The sequence below is a fragment of the Lygodium microphyllum genome, chromosome 9, assembly GCF_053477565.2.
Source record: "Lygodium microphyllum isolate KBCC chromosome 9, Lygodium_microphyllum_v1.1.10, whole genome shotgun sequence".
NCBI lineage: Eukaryota > Viridiplantae > Streptophyta > Polypodiopsida > Schizaeales > Lygodiaceae > Lygodium > Lygodium microphyllum.
This window is the reverse complement of record NC_141143.1, coordinates 117,796,483-117,810,202: the sequence shown is the minus strand read 5'-3', so window position 1 is coordinate 117,810,202 and position 13,720 is coordinate 117,796,483. Positions and strand designations below refer to the sequence as shown.

The window sequence follows — 13,720 nt, the reverse complement described above, 5'->3', positions numbered from 1 at the left end:
TGATATGACAGATAACCTTGTTGATATACCGGAAATAGACAATGAAGAGATTGATCTATTCATGGATCTTAACGATAATGATCATGGGTAGTTGACCCATCCGGAGGATGCACAGGATCAGAGGGGGTGGATGTCATACTGCTGCATATCTGAGGTGTGGAATCCACCAAAAAGTGTGTGTGTGACATTTGTTACTTTGTACATACTTAGACGTTTTGCTTTGCACTACCTAATCATTTTGCCTTCAATTGGTTCATGTTCAATTTCACAGAAGAGACAAGTGCTGTTTGGGAGTGAATCTAGTATTTGTTACAAACAATTTAGAAGGAGAATGGGCTCTATGAGGAAGCTCTAAATTGCTGGGAAGAGATGCATTTAGGTGGACTATTATCCAATGCTATCACATTTATTTGCATTCTGAAAACATGCACTGTTGGGGAACTCAGAAGTAAGGGCAGAGAAGTACATGCTGAAATTGCTAAAGAAGGATTTGAGAGAGAGCCTTTTCTTGGCAGCACTTTGGTTGATATGTACAACAAATTTGGCTCCATGGTAGAAGCACAGGACATCTTTGATGAACTGCCTACCAGAGATATCTTATGGAAAGCATTCATTGCAGGTTATGGAAAATGTGGCTTATTTGAAAAAGCATGGGAAATGTTCAATCAGGTACGGGTAAGGGATATAGTCTTGTGGAATACAATGATCTCAGGATATGCTGAGTATGGGCTTATTGTTGAAGCTTTGAACTGTTTTGAACAAATGCAAATGGAGAGAGTGTGTCCAAATGTAGTTACATGGAATACTCTGATATTGGGTTGTGTTATGCAAGAGGAAAGTGAGGGAGCCTTCATGCTTTATGCCGAGATGCTATGCCAAGGGAATATTCCAGATGAATCAGCGTGAATGAAGGAAGAGGCTGCTTTTCTGTATGCTAAAACTGTGTGTTGTATGCTAAAAAAAGAACCGGACCAGAAAAAATGCGCAGAGGGAAAAATCTCCAACATCGTATGACATGGCTGAGATGAACGACTCAGGGGTTGCCAAGTAGGTTCTCTAGATGGTTCAGTTCATCCGACAGGAAACTAGAGGAGAAGATAGACAATACCATCATTGATGCAGAAGAAGCGATATAGTAACACTCAGAGCGACAGGAGAAAGAGTTTACTGATCTTTCAATTTGATGTTGGTGCAAAAGACATTATGTACTCAGACTCACAGAGAGGAGGAAAAGGAATTACCGATCATAAATTGGTATCGGTGCAGAAGTCATTCTACAGAGCTCTCAAACTGATAGATATCTATCCATAGCTCTCTAATCTGTATCAGATCTATCCACTACACCGGTAATGCATTCTATTGCAAAGAGATAATTTGAGGTGCATGTACCCCTTGTGTGGTTGCCTTTAGCTATGGCATCACGAAATGCTCGTTTGTTTTACTCTTTGTTAAGAAGCTCCCCAAATTCGACTGTCATAGCCGTAATGCAGGAATTTTGATAGCAAAATAGAATGGGGGGTTCGTAATCGAGGAAACACTGCTGAGATATGGAGACACACACACGCGTACCTGGAGAGAGAGAGAGAGAGAGAAAGAGAGAGATCCACGCCATGCAGATTCTCCAAAAGAGGACTGCATAGTCATAAACTTCCAAATGCCACCAGTGTGCTCTCCCTCACTCCATCCTGGCAGGCCATTTGAAGAAGCTCTAGTGATCACAGAGCAAATTACAAATGCACTTTCAAGTTCCTCAATGGTAGATTTACAAGAGCTATGTATTGCACCAGGCAAGGCATCGTGGATGGCCTATTTGGATGTGTATTGACTTGATTCTGATGGATCGGTGTTCGATGCTGCTTTGTTTGCGTCAGTTGCAACTCTTACACATTTGAAAATACCAGATGTTTCTGTGACTGATGATGGCAAGGTATTCCGAGCTAGCAAGACATCAGGAAAATTTCAGAATGGTAGATCAGATGAAAACCAGCGACTAAAAAGCGTAAAAGGCAAAAGATAGAAACTTGGACGAGTTCCAGTGGCACTGACTTTAGCGTTGCACTCAAGACACATACTAGCTGACCCATCAGCTGAAGAAGAATCTATTTTGAAGACATTCTCTTGAAGTCTGGATGACATATTTGATGCTCTTGTATTATGATTTATAACTTGATGCGGTTTTCTTGAGAGGATTGATTCTCTTGATTGATCCGTCTTGCGGCTTGTACTTGAACCAACAATTGTAATACACTTAAACCATGGCATCTTATTTGTCTTGATTATTTGCTTCGCTTGATCATCCGTCTTGGAATTTCTCAAGGACCTCTGTGGTCACGACTTTTCGTTTTGAAAACCCTTCGACAATGCATCCTCTTAAAACATGGGAATATCAATATTGTAACTCATCATGCCAAGTTATGGAGCATTGGGCAAAGGCTTCCTACCACTTAGTACTTGTTGGTCTTCTCCGCTCAAAACTTGTCCCATTTCTCTACTACACCACATGACAAACACTAAGTAATGTCAAGCAATACATTTGTGATGGCCCTAGGAAGGAAATACCCTTCCGAAGGATTGCAACACAAAAAGTATGCTCAGTAAAGAGTTTGCAATCACCTCCATACTGACTGATGAAATGTGGTATGCCAATTACTAAAGAAGCCTATATTTGATGTAGCTAACATTGAATGAATGAAAATGTCCACATTTGAAACAGAATGCTTGCTAGCCCTACTTGGATTTCCACTAAAGAGATCTATCTCAAACTTACATGATGCACATGCTCCTTGATGATGCACTATCAATAGTCAGTTCTTCTAGAGTCCTCCCTTCTAGTACACTTGTAGGAGTCCTTGTGAATGTTGACATGCTTATTCTTTTCATAAAAGCATGTAGCACTATGGAAGAAAGAAAGCTAGGTAGAGTAATATATACTAAAATTACTAATGGATATCTTGCACAAAGATCCTTTATTGGCATATACTTATTGATATTATGGGAAGAGTAACTTTATTGTAGAATCACATCAAGTACTTGACTAGCTACCTATTAATAATGCACACTCATGGGCTGCCTTCATTGCAGTGTATGCTAATTAGTAACATGGTGAAGAAGTTTTAAAGATTTTTTAATCAAATGCCACCTAGAATGTATCCCTACAAGTGTTGCAATTGATATTGTTTGGACAACATGCCATCACACACTGATAAAACTTCGATAGATATCAAATATATGTTGTATGCAATTATGGAAGAGCAAAAATATCAAAAATAGATTTGCCTTCCCTATGTAGTTATAAAAGTACTTGTGGATATGCAATGGGGAAATTCTTCTTCCACATGTAACTATAGAGAACAATTTTATGAGATATGTAGCAACATATATACGTCTCTTCTCTACACAAATTAAACCATGTTAGTCTCTCTTGCTTTTAGCAATATAGTAATAAACCATAGTAGTCTCCATCACTTTCAACAATATAGTTTTTATTGATAAGGTTGTCCTTATTAATAGCTATCTACAATCTATTTGTTGTATTGCATGTATAGAGCTAACAAAAGTGTTAGAAACATTGGCCATGTCTCTACATACAGTCAAGTCTTGATGTAATAGAGTTGCTTCAACTATTTGCAAGCTTCAATACCTTTTATAAATAGGGCATGTGCCTACAATCACCTTTGAATGCATCAAACCTCTTGCTCCAAGTGGCATTGATAACATTTTTTTCACTCTTAACATGACATAACATTACTTCCAACATGTGTTACACTCTCAAGTCCATTTCACAATCCTCTTGATGTTTTCTGTAGTAAGAAAGGGGAGACACTCTAATAAAAATTTCAAATTTTAAAAATTACTAGTCACGTTTAAGAAAGCTAGGATATTTATCAAGCCATGAAGCTACATTTCTCAAATATTATAGCATTTTCTTTCTTGCATCATTGATAGTTCATTGTCACTGCACAATGAAGAGTGGACCAAATGGCGCAATTGGTATTGATGGTAAGTTGGCACCTATCAAGAAATATGGGTGCCAGTTCTATGTGCAATTAACCAACAATATGAAATCCATGTACATTGACCTACCAATCATATAAGACATTTTGGAGTCATAGAGAGGAATGTATGACATCTAGATTCAAATCTAGAATGTGTGATGTCACCACAACTATGCCGAAAACCCTCCCAAAATTTCAAAAAAATGCCCTAGTAGGAGGTGTTGTGTCTCTTCATGTCTCATGTAACATGAAATGAGAGAATTCAAGTAGTAGTGATTGTTAACATGAAAAGCCAATCTGTCCAAGAACTTGTTCTTGCAAAGGTAGCTTTAGGACTAGGTAGTTGCCAACAATTGAATGTAATCCCCACCCTCATTCTAGTATTTATTTATACAAATGCTTGGCATACTCTATTTTCTTCTCATGTCTACAATTTTGCAAAGTGCTAATCCAATTTTGTAGCTCAGAAAGCATCCCCACATCCATATCTAAACATGCATGATGATCAAAAGTCACTACAAAAATTTATACTTTTCCAAAGGATCCTATTACTACGTGGCTACAAAAACACTAGAGTGTAACTCATTATTCTAGGTTATGAACCATTCATGAAAGATTTCCTACCATTTAGTGCTTGTTTGTCCTCTAGATCAAAATGTGCCCCCTTTCTCTACTATACCATATGATTAACCCTAAGTAATATGAGGCAATGCATTTTTTATGGCCCTAGCCTAAAGGAAATACCCTTTAGAAGGACTACAATGCAAAGCAATATGCTCATTGAAGGGATTGTAATTATCTCCAGACTAATGAAACATGGTATGCCAATTACAAAACTAGCCTACATGTGATGTAGTTGCCATTGATTGAATGAAAACATGCACTTTTGAAATGGAATACTTATTGGCCCTACTTGGATATTCGGTCACCATAAGTGAAAATGCACATTACTAAAAACTCACTAATGGATGCAAAAGAATATGTAGAATGAAAAGAATTAAATTTCATTGAAATAAGAATGAAAGGCTCTGCAAATGGATTACGAGATGGGTTCATCATAATAATTTTATAGTTGTGAGGAGTTTAGTACCATTTCCCTCTAATTCTTCTAACTAATTTCATATCTTTGTGCATGAGGGTCACACATTTTGCATGTATCACCCATAGGTGTGCACCTTAAACAACCTTAGTCAATAAGCATCTACTACCTCTTGCAGGGTCTCTAGTGCTACACCTTATATACCTTGTCATCTTCATAGCTCCATAAATTTTATTTACAATTCCAGAAAATAACCCTTTGCGAATTAGAAGGTTTTGGATCTTTTGAATTTTCTTTATTATCTCTCTAAGAACCTTTAGGCTGTAGCTCCTCCTTCTTCTCCTCAATTGCCTTGGCACTTGTGCTATTAGAGGTCTTCTTTAGCATCCTTGGGGAGGTTGTATGCACAAGAGTGGGGCCTTCACCCCTAAGGATTCTTGTCATCGCATCTTTTTTGGGACCATGGTGTTGATGCTCATCTCCTTCCTCACTCTTGGGCAACTGATTCTCACTATATAGCAAGTCATTAGCATGTTCCTTGCAAAACCCAAATAAAATAAGGTATTCCATAATCTTATCATGCTATTCCCTTAGTAATTTCTTTAGTCCTTTCAATGCCTTATGGAGAGGATTACAAATTGGCTAACTTGGCTACTTTTCTATACAACTAAATCAAGAAATTTGATTGTCTTGATGGGTTTTAACTGCTCTTGAAAATGCAAATCCCCTTACAACTTTTTTTTAAGAAAGTTAGTCATGTAAGGAAAGGGATATGGATGGATCATAAATCTAATAAATGAGCTCTTTCAAATTTCTTTCACATTTGAATAAAATTGAATTGGATATGGTCTTTACTAGCGAGAGTCTATGGGACATGTATAACATCTTCTTGAAACTTTGACAAACAAAGTCTATCCAATGATTTCCTGTTTTGTGTTTCTATATTTTATTGGAGCTATGGCTAGATCAAATGGATCTTGTCTGGATGATAGGTTGATCTCTCTCTCTCTCTCTCTCTCTCTCTCTCTCTCTCTCTCTCTCTCTCTCTCTCTCTCTATGTGTGTGTGTGTGTGTCTCTCTCTCTCTCTTTGTGCGTCTCTCTCTCTCTCTCTCACTCATAGTAGTGCATCTAACACTGAAGGTGAGGCCATACACATCAACATCAAGTGCATAGGCAAGGGAATAGGCATGAATGCCAAGTACTATTCTTTGTTTCCAAGACTGTAGAAAATCCTAGAATTTGTAATAATAAGTTTAACATATACCAAAAAGTAGAAATAATTCTTTACTTTTTGACTTAGATGATTTATAGAAAATGAACCACATGCAAATTGTTTTATTACATGAGATTCATGTGCTTCTCTTGTTAATATGTATTAAACAAATTTGTAATGTTTACACCATGATTACTATTATTGGGATGATTAAATATTACTATGTTTATGCAATTGGGATGATTAAATATTATCATGGTCACTCATTGAATATGGAAAGCATTATGTGATTTTATACTAGTATTTTCTCTTTAAACAAAATGTTTATTTGTGTACTATAGTGTTCATAGCTTTTATTTGAAAACATAAACCATCAAAGTGTGCATAACTAAGTGGTTCAAGATTTTTCTTTATTGTAGTATTGTTTGCTTAGTCCTTTGAGATCACATTGTTTTTATTTCAGTAAATCACTTGTGACACAGTAATAATAGTGAGTGATTCGTACTACCCTCACATGAGAATCACACAAATAAACTAATGACAAACACTCTCTGAATATTGGTTACATCACAATGCAATATTACTTGGGAATGAAATAAAGAATACTTGAGATACAAAATAAGCATTTGCAAGTAGCCAAAATCAAGCTACTCCAAAGACACTGTCAAGATTTTCAAAAAAACAAAGGTGATGTAATCACAAGGGCTCACCTTATGAATTTTTATGTTTATTTGTTTGATCAAATGTAATACATATTGTTGAATGGTCTAAATATGGACAATATATAGTCATTGGTTTTTTTTTGTTCTATTCATATATTTGTGTATTCCTTTATGTTTATGACATATTTTAGGGTGGTGGTGTATTGTTAGTCTGTGGCCTTTTATTTATGTGTATCCTATGTACCCACCATTAACATGAACTAGATGATTATTTGTTGTGTTTTTTTTTTCTTAGAGACAATATTTTAGCTTACATGATCATGTGGTTAGCAAGGAAATCTTCCTTATGTTGTTGGAACCTACAAATATCTAAGGACACAAGTAACAAATTTTCTAGATTTAGATTTGTAATAGCTTGGTTTATGGTTTTCCATGTTTTATTTGATCGTATTCTTTCTATTTCTTTGTTGACCTCTTGGTCTAGTTCTCTTTGGGATGGTTGTATGGAATGTAGCAACAAGTAGAGATTGTTTGGATCTTTAATATGTGATAATGTAGTGTATATTAGACCATGTATTTTTATAGTTGTGGAACTAAATGAAATTATTTAAATTGTGAGTCCTTGTGCATGATGTATTGTTTATGCTACAACTAGTTGCAATGGGAATTGTATTTGGATTATTATGTTGTTATGGTTTTGTTCTATTTGAAACACTTTTTTGATTCGAGAATTTGGAATCCAATTAGGAGATATGTTTGATTATCTTAGTATTTTCTCCAAGATTCTTAACTTCGTTCCAATGTGAGTTGAGATGAATTCTACCTAAGTTATTATTTCATTAAGTATTTTTGTTGATCCTTTAAAGTATCCATCAACACCTGTAAAGTGCCCACCTATCAGCTGTCCAAGTACACTTTTAGTGGTCCATTAAGAGACGAGTCTTGGCAACGCCGCCTGGCACTCCCATGGAATGTCATGGGGTACACTTTTAGCGGTCCATCAAGAGACGAGTCTTGGCGACGCTGCCTGTCCATCAAGAGACGAGTCTTAGCGATGCCGCCTGGCACTCCCATGGAATGTCACGGGGTTTGTTGCCTAGGGTTTCTAAGTTCGCCTCGCAATGGAACGTCCACGACCGAACCCACTAGGATTGACCTAAAATATGGATTCCTAGAGCCAAGGTCTCCTAGGGTTTGTTGCCTAGGGTTTCTCGAGTCTGCCTCGCAATGGAACGTCCATGACCGAACCCACTAGGACCAACCTGAAATTTTGATTCCTAGAGCCAAGGTCTCCTAACAGCATTCTAGCATTGCATTTTGGACATCCTACTTTATGCAAAGATACCTAATCCGAAGCAGACCCATGCCGCACTTGGTTCAAAGAGAATGGGAAACGAGAGGGATGTGTCGCTCAACCTCTCTGCCCGTTGTCGTATTGGTGCGCATTCGAGGTGTGAAATCCACCCAAAAGTTGTGTGTGGGAGTTGATATTTTGTACATACTTAGTTGTTATGTTTGCATCTTTATTCTGCGTGGTAATATAGTAACGAGAGATTAGAATAAGATTTTTTTTGTTGGCAGTGCATTGGTTGGTATGTATGCCATGTGTGGATTATTTGCAGAAGCACAAAAAGTGTTTGACAAGCATCGACTTTGTAGCGTAATCTTGTGGAACATGTTAATTTCTGGATACATCCAACAGGGAGTTGTTGAGAAAGCACTTCACTGTTTTGTTGCATTACACGGGCCAAAAAGTAAATGCTCAGATTATCGAAGGAGGTTTGCTAGTGAAAGATCTTTTTGTTGGCAATGCTATAGTGGACATGTATGCTAAATGTGGTCATGTAGGAGCAACAACCAAGGGTGTAGAACTGCATTGTGAGATTGTTAGAAAGGGTTTATTAGAAAATGAAATTATTTTGAAAAAGCCATGGATGGCTATTTGAAAACGAATGACTATTTTTAAAAGAGGGCTTTTTGGGGGGGGGGGGGGGGAGGCTTAATTGAGAAGAGCAGAGAAAAAAACAGGGGATTTTCAGGCGGAGCAGAAAGCGAAAAAATGGGAAAATTGGAGAGGATCTCGACAATCAAAGAGGAAGAAAAATCATCAGCGATGCTGTTGCAATGGAGAAGCTGAAGGGAGGATGATTGGAGGCTGTGATGAACTAGAGAAGACGGTGCTGAAGACAGAGCTACGATGGAGTTAAAGTAAAATAACGAAGGCTACTGTTGGAAACCGAGTGGTGGAATCATTATGCTGGCGGAAGTCAAAAAAGGTGCTGAAGAAATCAACGAGATTAACAGAATAGGAGTAGCAGATTAACCAGTGCATTTGGTTTAATTGATTTAAGAGGAGACTCGAGAGCGTGGAAGTCCAAGTGATGGGCTGTGGCAAAAGCCTTGATCTTTTGACTTCACCTATCTTGATCTATCCATGATGGTCACCCTGTGTGATTCATGATACAATAACAAGGCTTTGTTCTGTCCTGCGGATAAATTCAGACAATTTTTTAGCGCATTAGTAAGGTTTATCAGCGCATAATCGCCAGGCAACACATCATCCTTCAGACGTTCACTTCAAAGTCACAAGTCCATACTTAGAGCAGAGGAAGATCGTGGTGCAAGACTGTCTCCAGGTTTACCAAGGTCTCGAAGCTATTCTAGAGGGCGACAGCTTCCCCGTGAAGACACATATCTCAGACGACCTGATAGAGGACATAACTATGAACGAGATCTAGATGTGGGGTATGGGCCTAGTGTCCGTGACTATAGTGAGGCTGGCCCTGGAATGAAAAGACCATATTCTACTGTGGACGAAGCCACTCCATACTATGATTCAGGATGCAGGGAGTGCTCACTATTCTGAGTCATGAAGGCCGCCTATGGGACGCTCACCAACTCGAAGTAGGAGCAATCTGGCTACAGGAGGGGCTCCAGCAGGCTAGTCCCTACCGAATTATGATCAATCAGGTTCCTTAGGAAACAGTGGGTCAGGCCCTATGTATGGCTCAGGTGGACATGGCTACTCCTCGGTACTACAGGGAGGAGGGGATTTTGTATCTGGTGCAAGAGAGGTGAGAGGAAGTTCATATTCCTCATCAATGTAAAGGGGCCGCTCGAGTTCTGGCTATGGGCTTCCTGGCAGTGGTTCTGGATCATATTATTGAGTTTTAATGGCATTGAAAATTCTTGTTGCAACATGTATCTGCTGCAGATAAAAAGGATGGTTTCACTGTATACATACGATTTTCTGTGCTGTTCACTGCATACATACGATTTTTATCAGAAGGATTTGGTCTAGGAGACAGCTCTGTGTAAGATTTTTGCTGCTTGATTCTTGCATGTAAAAACAACAAGTATTCATGAAAGAGTTATTTGCTGTGGGACCAATTGGCTCTCTTTGTGAGCAAATGAAAGAACTGATTAACAAAGGTGTCGAGATCTTCAAAAGCCTCAATCAGAACTAGATGGAAAACCTTGTGCAGCAATCACGGATTTTGCGCAGAATGCCAGAATCAGAGGATGATGTCTGTTTATCAATAACAGAAAATTTTTGACAGTATGCATGCATAAATTCTTCAATCGAATATAGTACAATTCCATGGATCAATTTCCTTGCTACCTAGAACCAAACACAAAGCTTGAAGACAGATTGATTATGCATATATTCAACTCTTACGGACTGGAGATCTTTGCACTTATAGCAAATTTTTTTACTAGAGGGCAACAAAACGCTTAAACCCAAAGGACCTATCAGAAAGGCACACATTGACTTACTGCTTTGTCTTCCTTGCGAATACTTGCTTGTAATAGAAAGCAACTAGACATTGAAGGATATTGGAGTGCTTTGAAGAAATCTTGGATTTGGGACGAACTTTATAGGGACATAAATTTCAGACCTGCTTCATTTAAGCATGGGCTGTTAACAGGGTTGACAATTTCTGCATTTGTGACAATTTCTGCATTTGAGCACTACATCTCAAAAGGGAAGTTACCTTGGAATCTAATAAGAGCTTGTATACATGACATGGATCAATTGTTTAGATCACATGTGGTTTTGTTATGATGTTTCTCTATGCTCAGAGATAACTTGGCAGTAATACAATTGTTGTTTGATATCATATTTGCCTTGATTATTTACTTCAATTGAGCTTCTGTCTTGGAATTTCTCAAGAACCTCTGTGGTTGCGACTTTGCTTTCGAGAACCCTTCGACACCGTAGGGCATAGTCCCATTTCAGTCCCCTAAAATAGCATGAATCAGGCTCTAACTTAACAATACCTAAAGCCGAATGGTGATAAATCCTTGTGAGAAGCCTCCGAGTTCTCTGGGACCACCTTGCCGTAGGATGGATACGTCAGGTATTCTATCCGCCCGCTTCCCTTCATAGCTTTAGTTTTTTAGTTAGGTCCTACCATATTTATGTGCAACATTTAAAATCAGCTTCATTAACTAAGCCTTTTAGGGCACATGGTTGGTTCGCGTAATTTACAACAAAAACACAAAAACAAAACAAGCAGTCCTTTTGACAAACAAGTTTCTTAACTTATCTTCAAGTTAATCTTTGTCTCCTACCCATACAGGAGAATTTTGTATCCCTTCTATCCAAAATAGAAGTACCCGGTCCAAATCACATAGCACCATAAATTTACATCCTTTATCTAGAATAGGATCTTCCAACACCTCCAGATGTTGGGCTCATGGCAGTCTGCAACTCTGTTCCGGACTCGGCAAGAGGTGTCCATAGCTCCACTGACCCCAAGTGACCTAGGAGTGAGATACACTTTCCGTGGTTGGCCTTTTCACCACTCGACCTTCGGCCCGTAAATCAAGTAGTTCCCTCTTGAGGTAATCCATGTTGAGATCTTGGAGATGTTCCACCCGTGCAAATATCCTTCCTTAATTAACCAATTAAGAATCAAGCATAATCAAGGCAATCAGCCCTAATATCATCTTCTAGGAAAACATTCCTTTATTCCCTTGGCAACTTGTCATTATAGACCCTTGCCATGCATTTGCCATCAACACAAGCCTTGGAATATTTATCCAAATCACAAATCAATAATCAATTGATTGAAAGAAAACTTTTAAGGTGTTTTTCAATCAACCAACAAAACTAATTGTATTTTTCTCAAACAATACAAGAATAGACGCTATAATAATTTCATCGCATATTCGCTCTCCCTCGTGAGATCAAAGAGCGATTCTATGCAAAATTTACTTAATACTTGTATGTATAATTCCTAATGTTATTCTTTTATGATTATGCTATTCATAACCCTTGACCAATTGCTCTATCAACGAATAAGCCATATGCAACTAAGTGCAATTAACTTCCCTATGTATACACTTTGCAAACTCCATCTTTCAAATATGTGAGAAGAGGCCTATCCCTTCCCATGACCTATTCTCGTGCATCATAGTATGGAGCCTAATGTATCTCATACAAGAATCAAAGCAAACATCTATCAATTTAGAAATATATTACTTACGACTGGAACCATAGTTGGATTGAAAGTGATGCCTTCGCCTGAAGCTTCGTTCCTGGTTGTAGGATTGCCATCCGCATGGGATATTCTTCACTTGGAGGCCCTCGTCCGCAAGTAGACTCAAGAGATTAAGAAGGGAGAATAGATTTGAGATGGGAGATTCTAGGAGAAGATGACTAAGTCAAGGATCAAGATAGAGGGAATTGTGTAGCCTCTCGGGGTAACTCTTCTCTCTTTCTCTCTCTCTCTCTCTTTCTCTCTCTCTCTCTCTCTCTCTCTCTCTCTCTCAAGCTCTCTCTCACAATCTCTTGGAGGGATATCCTTCTCTCTACCTCTCTCTCGTAGCCTCTCAGGGTCTCCTTATGCTCTCTTATGCATCCCCGTGCCTCATATTTATAATGAATTAGAGAGGAGGGGATAAGGCTGAGAAGAAGAGTAGAGGGGCTCTTGGAAGAATCAGTGATTTGATGCTTAGATCATAAATCTGATGGTTGCTTTGGCTCCAAAAGTGGGACAAAAACTCCAAGATACTTGATTAAAAAGCTCTCAGTTCACACCTTCTTTTCTCTGTTCAAATGCCTGTAGATTGCGATTGCGGCACACAATTTCGCCATTCACTTTTCTTTATTTTTTTCTTTTTATAAAATCTCCAAATCTAACTAAAACATCACTTGTCTTTTCTTTTAAATGACATCCACTTCTATCCTTTTAGGATAATATCTAAATTATCTAGACTATACTAGTTTTGCCCAAATCTAATATATTTTTTTGACCATCCAAACTATACACATTAATACTAGTGATTAATATAGCTCATAAGTCTCATTCACGTTGTAACTTCCATGAAGGGTGTCTATGTTCCTTGTCAATCTGAGAAAAACATCGGATTTATGACTCAATTTTTTAACATATATTTTTTAAATTAAATAAAAATTATTATCTATTAACGTTAGTTAGTTTTTACCTTAGTTAGTCTTTAGTTAGTAATCTTACTAACTTATTAATTGACTAACTAACTTTCAAACTAACCAACTTTTATTGCATGGAAATATTACAACATCATTAACTAGTCCATCTGACACATCTATGTTGCTTCCATAAATTTCAATGAGTATGTTTTCGTTAAGTTGTAGAGTGTGATGTAGTCTAGTTGTTTGTTTTGGGTCTAGGGAAAGCTTAAATTTTTTATTGCATGTGTTATGTTTCTTATCTATTGCTATGAAAACTTCTAGTACTTCTTTGATGTTTTTGAGAACGAATGTGTTGTAGTCATCCTTTTGTTTATTAATGTAGAATAGATGGGTAATCTTTGAGTGTGAGG

The 13,720-nt window shown here is 37.8% G+C and overlaps 1 pseudogene; it reads left to right on the top strand.

Moving 5' to 3' along the window:
* Positions 1-549: 549 nt before the first annotated feature.
* On the top strand, positions 550-2,122 carry LOC148031476 (uncharacterized; annotated as a pseudogene).
* The last annotated feature ends 11,598 nt before the right edge of the window (positions 2,123-13,720 follow it).